This window comes from Meleagris gallopavo, chromosome 1 (assembly GCF_000146605.3).
Source record: "Meleagris gallopavo isolate NT-WF06-2002-E0010 breed Aviagen turkey brand Nicholas breeding stock chromosome 1, Turkey_5.1, whole genome shotgun sequence".
NCBI classification, from domain to species: domain Eukaryota; kingdom Metazoa; phylum Chordata; class Aves; order Galliformes; family Phasianidae; genus Meleagris; species Meleagris gallopavo.
The window spans coordinates 104,143,864-104,153,449 of record NC_015011.2 but is presented as its reverse complement, the minus strand read 5'-3'; positions in this window follow the sequence as shown (position 1 = coordinate 104,153,449).

Below are 9,586 nucleotides of genomic sequence, written 5' to 3'. Positions count from 1 at the left end.
TTGTTTGTTTTGTTTTGCTTTGTTTTGTTCTACTTCTTTCTTTTTTCTCCTTAAATGTTGATTTTATTTGAGGGAAACTGGGGGAGTGAAAACTTACTGCTGCTTTTTTTAAACAAGTGAACCGATCAGCTCTTTCCCATATTAAATTTAACAAAGACCCAAGGGGGATAGATGTGCATTTCTGTGGGTAGACAAATTACCAGCAAAGAGACAGAAGTGGTTAATTTGTGACCATGTCAATAGCAGTAATTTGGGATGTAAATCTCTGGGGCTCTGTTTTGAATTTCTTAGACTTCCACAACTCTAAAAACCTGTCTACTTTAAAAATTAATACCAACTAAGAGAGGATGTAAAATTAAAGCAAAATAGTCATTCTTGGATATTAGCATGTGTACAGTGAGGCAGTGGCACAGGCTGCCGAGGGCAGTGGTGGAGTCACCGTCCCTGGAGGTGTTCAGGAGCCGTGTGGATGTGGCACTGAGGGATGTGGGCAGTGGGCGTGGTGGGGGTGGGCTGGTGGTTGGACTCAGTGATCGTAGAGGTCTTTTCCAACCTTAATGATTCTGTGGTTCTATGATTCAGCTCCTAGCTGAGAACTACAACATCTTGTTTTAGGTGAATTAGCTGTTTCCATCAACAGAGCCCAAGATATGTGAGTGGCCCTGGTGCTGTCACCCCACCATCAGATCCCTGGGATGACACAGGGTTCTGACTCTCTTCCCAATCTTTCAAACATCTCTAGGGACACCTACATCTTACCCATGCTTAAAAAAGTTTAAAAAAAGAATTAAATGAGCACTGATTCTCTACTGTCTTTTTTTGTGCCTTCTATTTCTGCTAAACCATTTCCAAAATTCAGGGCAAGAAGGATGTATGAGTGGAATAACTCAAAAGGATGCACAGGCACATCAGTGAGGGTCTTGGCCTTGCTTTTGTTTTTGAAATAATTCGATTTCATCTTAGACATGCTGAGCAAAGCAGTGTCCTACTGTGGCTAGCACTGCTCTTGCTTTTTACTCATCTTCAGTGAATTTTCTTTTTCTTTTCTCCCTGCACAGAAATTAATTTATCTCTGCAAAGACATTAGAACACAAACTGATTCATCCACAATGTAAATACAGAAAACCTTATAGCTGGAGCCCACTGGAAGAGTTTTGCAATCATTTTTAGGAGGAACGATATGAATATTCTCACATTGTTGGCCAGAAAGAGCAGAGCAGTCGTTGTGTCTATCATTCATGTGAGATCTACTTGTCTGTGTGGTAAATGCATACAAGAGTTACATGCGCAGCACCAAATCCCAGATGAGTTCAATATCATAAGGCAAAGACAAGACACTTCATTCCAAAGCATCGCTTCCTTAGACTTACGCATTGTGTTGAGAAGAGACAGCCAGGAAACATACTCAGGGTCTGCTCCAAAGCCTCGTGTCACTGTTTGTTTTTCCAAATGATGTTAAATATATATTTAGAAAAGTGAACGTATACTCTGATTATTACTCTATCTGTGAGTAGCTTTCACTTCCTGGGCAAATGGAGCTACTCATTACATAATTATTGATTTTTTAAATTCTGGGTAAATGCAACAGAAAATTCCCATGAAAATTCATTTGACTATTTAAATGAATTTCCTATGACCTAGTTCCTGATTTAGTGGTTGGCAGCCCTGCCTACAGCAGATGGTGGAAACTAGATGATCTCCGAGGTGCTTTCGAACCCCAGCCATTCTGTGAATGTATGATTCTATGACCACTTGAACTCATGTTCTCATAAGTGGTTTTACTGGCAAAAAGGTTTACCAAGACAGAAGCCCTCCAGTGAACACTGCAGGATGCATCAGAAAGCAAATATGCACCCACAGCGAGGAGAGCCTGAGCCAGGAACTCATCACTAAGAGGTCAGGGGATGGGGTTGTCCCACCACATATCATGCCCAGTTGGATCAAGTACAACTTTGGGTTTAAAGTCTGCTCACTTGGTTCTGGAAGGACAATTTACACTTTTGCCCATAGTCTCTCACCAACAGCCTGATCACCTTTCCCAGCCAGCCCCTCATGAAGCAGAAGAATCCTAAAGGAGCCCTATCTTACAGCTCTTCGCAGAGATCTACCCGTGCAGTACTATTAATAATACATGCAATTTAAATATTTCACATTTAAATACTTTTTTAAAGGTGTTATCCGGAGGCATTTTTGTTATGATTTTGCCCAGAGACTACTGAAAACCAAAAGCTGGCTAGTCTTCCAGAATAGGTCAAGCTCCAGTTCTGGAGAGCAGAAAGATTTCTTTGGGTAGTTTATGGTAAAAATCAAGTTTAAGTAAATAAAACAATATATATAAATATATATTATTTTTTTTTTCAGGTAAATTAAGTTTCTGAGATCAGTGAGATTGAACTCTGACTATATTCTGGAAATTGGTGGCCCTGCCTGTGGCAGGGGAGTTGGAACTTGATGATCCGTGGGGTCCCTTCCATCCCAAGCCGTTCCATGATTCCATGTTTCTATGATTCTATGATTATATATGTGTTATAAAATCTCTCTGCTAACATTCTCAATTAATCTATCTACTACAAAATAGCAAAACCTAGTCATGTAGAAAATAAAAAAGGGGTTAATTTCTCTAATAGTGAAGGCCAGAAAGGTGAAATCTCTCAAATTCTCCCATACAAATGTTTCTCTGATATTGTGAAGATACTCACAAACCTCCTTGCAAATGCTGTGCAGTGTCCACATGTGCCAATTTTCATTCTTTCAAAGACTTCAGAAGTCAGGCTTAGTGCATATGAGAGCAGCTGATGCCTTTGATTGAGGATATTGTTATTACTGAATGCAATTCTGTCACATTTGCTCATCTGAATGCAACCTCTGTGGAGCTGTCTGTGCACAAGCTGCCTTGGAGAGTGTGCAGCACAGACCTTTTCTTTTTGATATTACATATGTTTGTTCTCTTGAAAGGCTTTTAGCCCTGAGGTAAGGATTAGAGAACAATTTAGCAGCCTTAAAAGACATCATAAAAAAATAGACTCAACTGTCATCTTCAGAAGAAAGAGGCCTCATTTGGTTTTCAAGGGTGTTGCATTGTTTTCTAATCTAGGTTTACTGCTGCTTACAGCAGATGCAAAACAGAATCATTTATGTAGACAAGAGTAGTCTGAGAAAATCCACTGCTGTAATCATCTATCTGATTGCTTTTTCTTCAGCCAGTGTTCATCAAACACCAAATTCGCAGTTCACCTGATCAACCAGCACTCTTTGAAGTGAAACACCAAAACAGAGCCCACTGCCTTGCCCATCTGAAAATCCCATCGCTCCCATTACTCCCATTGCTCCAGGCAGAGCTCCCACCCCACGTCAGCTGGCATGCTGTCAGATCATCTCAGCAGCCCTCTGGGGAGTGCTCATTCCCTCCTTGGACAACAAAACTGCACAAAAGGGAGGGCATGAGCATGGCAGCATGCTTTTTTTCTTGGAGTATTTAATTTCTGCCGAAACTGCATTTCCTTTCACAGAGCAGAGATACACGAATGCAGCCAGCAGGAGCAAGAAGGTGATCATCCCTCTGCACTCTGCACTGGTGAGGCTGCACTTCAAGTGCTGTGTTCAGTTTTGAGCTCCTCACTACAAGAGAGACATTGAGGCCCTGGAATGTGTCCAGAGAAGAGCAGCAGAGCTGTGCAGGGTCTCAAGCACAATCCTGACAGGGAGCAGATGAGGGAGTTGGGGTTCCTCAGTCTAGAGAAGAGGAGGCCCAGGGGAGATCTTATTCCTCCTTAAAGGAGGTTGTGGCAAGGTGGAGATCAGCCTCTTCTCCTGCATAACCATCAGCAGGTTGAAATGGAATGGTCTCAAGTTGTGCCAGGGGAGATTCAGGTTGGATATTAGGAGAAATTTCTTCTCAGAAGGAGTGGAGAGGCAGTGGCACAGGCTGCCAGGGAGGTGGTGGAATCACTGTCCCTGGAGGCGTTCAGGAATTGGGTGGATGTGGCACTGAGGGATGTGGGCAGTGGGCGTGGTGGGTGGGTTGAAGTTGGACTCGGTGATCTTAGTAGTCTTTCCAACCTTAATGATTCTGTGATTCTACAATTGTATTCCACAGCCTTCTCCAGACAGTGTTGATGCTTTTACACATTTTTTGCACTGCCAGCAGTGCAGGGAACCACAACCCTGATATGTCTGCAGAGTCGGCTTGGGTGACAGTTTGTATATTAGAAAAGCAATTAGCGCAAGAGAAAGCATAGTATGCTTTAAATCTGCAACATGACAAAAATGCTGTTACATATTGCATTAGTGATAAGTGTAATTAATGCCCAGGTTCGATGTAGAAGTGCATAAAGGAGCTATAAAGTTCATTTATGGAGTCAGGTGACTACGAGTTTGAGAGCACCCACTGCTGATCAAGCATTCTCATAGAGTTAGTCCTAAGTAGAAAATATATGTCATAAAGGCATTTGGTACTGATAGAGAACATGCAGAGGTTTGGCTACTAACTGTCAGTGGAACTGACATTTATTTTCCTCTTTTCTAGGAATTCAGGGAAGAAAGTTGAAAAAATAAAATAACAACAGAAAATCTAACAAAGAAGGCAGTAAGGAAGCACCAAACACAGGCTTTGTGGCTGTGACACAGAAGAAAAATTGAGAAAGTGAGTTTTCAAGGCATGGCTTGAATCTGTTACAAAGATGCTACTCTTGCTTGATCCAAAGACATAAGAGATTGATTCTAGCCTCAGTTTCTAATAGAAAACACCTGGCGGGGCCCAAACTGCTTACTAAATGCTTCAGGCCAAAAAGGGGATAACAGGATGCATTCACCAACATTTGGAAGCCTCTCCAGAGAATTATTTTGCAGAACATACTGCCCTGGGCATCGTATCAAAGAGGTAGACCTCAGATAGATAGCCAAGTCAGTAAGCTGGTCTCCCTTGGATTCTCTTGGTACTGTCATTCAGGACTGACAGAGTCTAAAAAGACTCTAAATGAGCTCAGCAATGACTTAACCCATGATGTTCCAGTTACTGTACTCCTGTGGTTAAACTCTGACATGTCTTTGGCAAGGTTTGCAGTGGAAGATAAATCTCATGTCATTCCACCTTCACCAAATAGAAAGGGGAAGTTATTGTGTAAAAAACATATGTTCTTCCTCAGAGTTCCACCATTTTTTGAATGGTTGATCAGACAGCCTATACTGCTGCTAAGTTTTTCTAGCTTCCAACAGGATAAAGATGTCCTTACTAATGTTGTTGAGTTTTACAGCTAATTATGCATGAGTATGCTCCACTATAATACCTCTGAGGGAGAAAATAATGTACGATTTTAGAGAATCCTGGAATAAATCAGGTTGGAAGGGACCTTAGGAGACTCTAGGCCAATCCTTTGCTTAGAGGAGGTCCAACTAGATCAGGCTGAGATCAGGCTGGACACAGGAACCAGTATGGGATTCTCTAGCACATGAGCCTAATCATTGCCATAAAGCAGAATCCTGCAAAAGGAACCAGAATAAGGCAGTGCAACAAAGTGCTGCAATGAAATATGTGGAAAAATGTGTGGGAAATATCAGGCTGGGCTAACATAGCACAGCATGGCACAGCACAGAATTCCCATTGAATTCTTCAGCTACTCAGACACATTCTGAAAAGGTTTTGTTGTTGCTGTTTTCTGACTTGCAAGCATTGAGCAAGGGGAAAAAAAACAAAAACAAAAAAACCCTAAGCTTCACATCACGGTTATCTTTCAAGCAAATAGCTGGAATTTTCATTCAGATTCTGATGCTTGGTGTAGCTACACATTATAATGAGATACGGAACATCCATCCCACTGATCATGTCCCTGCCAGGTTAGTAGAGAACTGGGATCATGAAGAAGGCTTTTGTGATTACTTGCCTATGATTCAACAGGAGAAGGCAAACATGAAACAGGACGGTGAAGAAAAGTCACTGATCTTCATGCTGAATAGAAGACAAAGAAACAGTCAGCACAACTGCATTCAATCAAAACCTCAAGCATGTGATTTTTGCAAAGTTCTAAACAAAATGAATTATCAGACACTGCATCTTAATGAGGGCAATGTGACATTAATATCAATGCAGGCACTCGTGCCAGTACCTGCACACAATGCTGCCAGTTACTCAGAAGCCTTATCTGACCTTCTCAGCCATTAGTCAGGGCTACAATAGTCATCAAAAGGAAGACCTGAAGTCCAAGTTATCTTGCATTATAGTAGATCCACTGTATTATTTACAAGACAGTGAGAAATGGCTTATACATCTGAAAAATTAGACAAGAGAGTGACTCTGAGCTTCTTTAAAGTCCACTCAAGGCTGTAAGACAATGTATCAAAATCCTATTTGGTCTTCACTGACCATAATTAATTGAAATCAGAGGGAAACTCGGCCCTAACTTAAGAGATACAGGTTATGCTGCATAGGCTGAATTTATCTGAATAGGGAATGCAATAAAAAGCCTTTGTAAGCTATTCCAAAGTAAAATTATTCCATTGACATTCTAGGAGAAATTTTTTTAAACTATACAGTATGCTCCTCTGGAGGATTATTTCCCAAAGTGTAATTGCAAGTTACTGAAACTGAAATGAAAGCACCAGATCAAGTAAGAAAAGAATGGAATAAAAAAATAATATTTGAGTTAGACATATCCTCCAGCTTTCCAGAGTAAGGGACATTTCTGAGGGTTTACAATGAAAATTACTGTATTTAAAAAAAAGAAAAAAAAAGGCACACTTAATAACTAGTTAGAAGATATCACACGCTAGCATATAGAGCCACGAATTTGAGGAGCTGGCAAAAAGGCATAAGCCAGAGCTGACAGTCTTCTATCATACAGACTACATGGTATAACTCATCCTTCAGCACATGAAGAAATTAATTCTGCTCTCTGCTGCATAAGGTGCAGTCGTCTATTTGTGCACAGATACATGATTCTGGTATGAGCCCTGCTGAAATTTGTCAGAAGGCTTTTGACCACCTCAATGGATCTCTGAGTCAATCTGTAGCTGACAGGAGTTTAGACTTCATTAATATTTTGCATTTGCATCCTACTGTTGAAGGAGTCTATTTCCACAATGAGCAACCAACACCAGCCTTATGAATTATGTTTATCAAATTATATCTTTTCTGTTACACCAGTGTTTTTATGCTTTTTTTGTTTATTTTATAGCTGATGCATTTTTCTTCCATATGATTCAAACTAATAAAGTAACTCACATATAGAGGTGAATTAGAACAGTTTTCTAAACTTAGCTTGCTCACTAGCACAAACTTCCCCGCTGTCTGCCCTGCACTTTTCAGCCATGTACCAGGACTGATTATACATGATGATTCCACATAATAAATCCCCTAAATAAAGCAAATGAGAGCTTACCTCAGTACGGGACTGCCCTGTACAAATATTTACTGGAGACTTCAGAAAACTGGATTACATTTCTGGCCTCTGCCATGTGACAGTTTCCTGACCCTAGGCAAGACTCTTGCTTCCACTCCCCTCTCAACCTGCCTCCTCTGCTGAAGTGGCACCTCTCCAGGGGAGTCATTCTTCATGCATCTGTGCTTGCATCTAGTCCAGTGCCACGGCCAGCTTGGCAGATAACCGAGAGTAACCCTCCACAGAGACTAAAAAGGTCGTGAATATGCAGGAATGACTGCCATGATGATCAAAGATGCCGGGAAAGAGTCATAAAAACAATAGCAAAAGATGTCAAGTAAATGTGCAGGTTAAAATGTTATTGATGCTTTTGTATTACACTCATTGGTAATGTGTAGTATCTAAAACGTTCTTCATTCTCTTTTTACCGGTTCAATTTGAAAAACAGTCTCGAGAAAGCAGGACAAACAATAGAATCATAGGAAATCCCAAGTTGGAAGGGATCCATAAGGATCATCAAGTTCAACTCCTGGCTCCACAAAGTAGTGGTCAGACCCAGCTCCTTGCTAGAAGTTAAAGGTTGGAATCAGACGTACCTGGCAGAGGAGGGCTCACTGAAGACAGAGAAGGAGATTGAAGAAGTATATCTGCATTCCTTATTCATCCCTGGAAGGAAACATCCACCTATCAATTCAAGATGTGCAATGCACTAATCTGTATGGAAATCTTATTACAACGATCTGACAAAATCACTATTATTGGTTGCATGAATACTGCAAGACAAAGGTCTGAACAAAACAGTACTTTCTGATTTTTTTGTGATTATGATTCCTGGTTCAAAGGGCTCCAGACAACATATTAATACATATTTTCTTTCATTTATTAAAGCACCTACATGAGATTTCATCATGCATGTATGGAGTAGATACAATCTTAACACTTAGGAAATGGTCTTTGTTAAATTATAATCTCTTGAACTTCACACTGTATTTCAGCTGTCAATAGAGAGATTAAACTGCACCCTTTCTGCGTCTTGTTTATTTTAAACATTCAGGACTCAAAACTATATCAAAGGTAAGATTTACTGTACCAAAACAGAAATGCATAGTGTTGTCTGAGGGAGACAATGAAGGACTGTGTATGCTGTCACTGACATATCAGCACTAATTTGGAAGTATCCCAAGTATTCATTTCACCCATCAGGAGCCATCTTGGTTTACAAGAACAGTTACAACCCACTTGTTACCTTGTTTTTTTAATGCACTTTAGAAGGGGAGGATTGGACTTTAGTTTGCTGTAGTCATTGACATGTGCAGTGCACCAGCCAAGAATGCACTTGGACATACACAGGTCTTGGGGGGTTGGCTGAGGGAACTGGGATGGTTCAGTCTAGAAAAGAGGATGTTCAAGGGAGACCTCACTGCTCTCTACAACCACCTGAAAGGAGGGTGTGGCGAGGTGGGTGTCAGCATCTTCTCCCACATTACAGTGACAGGATGAGAAAAACAGCCTCAAGTTGTGCCAGGGGAGGTTCAAGATGGAAATTCTTCTCAGCAAGAGCAGTGAGGCAATGGCACAGGCTGCACATGCAAGTGGTGCAGTCACCGTCCCTGGAGCATTTGTGAGCCCTGTGGATGTGGCACTGAGGGACGTGGGCAGTAGGCATGGTGGGAGTGGGCAGGTGATTGTACTATACATAAGCATTACATAACTCAGAGTACTGATAGTTTTAAATACATTCTTCTATTTAATGTATTTAATACATTAAATAGAAGAAAGTATTTAAAGGACTTTGGTGGAGAAGAATTTTGTCCATTTTCCATGCTGTATGAGTTATTGCCGAACAATGAAATGATAAAAAAAATAGCACAGCTGCAATGGTTAATCAGCTTTAGTTAATGGATGAGATGCAGGCAGGAGCACAGCAAGAAAGCAATGGTAGGCCTGGTTTTCTTGTGAGGCTTAACACTTGAAAACTGATGCTTTATTAAGCTTCATTCAAAAACGAGATCTGTCCTTTTTTGATACCAATCAAGTCCAACAAGAAGGGTTGTACACATTGAGATATTGCAGGATTAGCGTCAGGCATGCAACAGAATAAAGCCTTTCTTTTGAGTCTTGGTTTTAAGCTGCCAGTGTTAGTCTTGGAGACAATATTCTAAAATATAGCCAATCCCTGTATACCTCTACCTCTAAAATGATACACTGAAGAG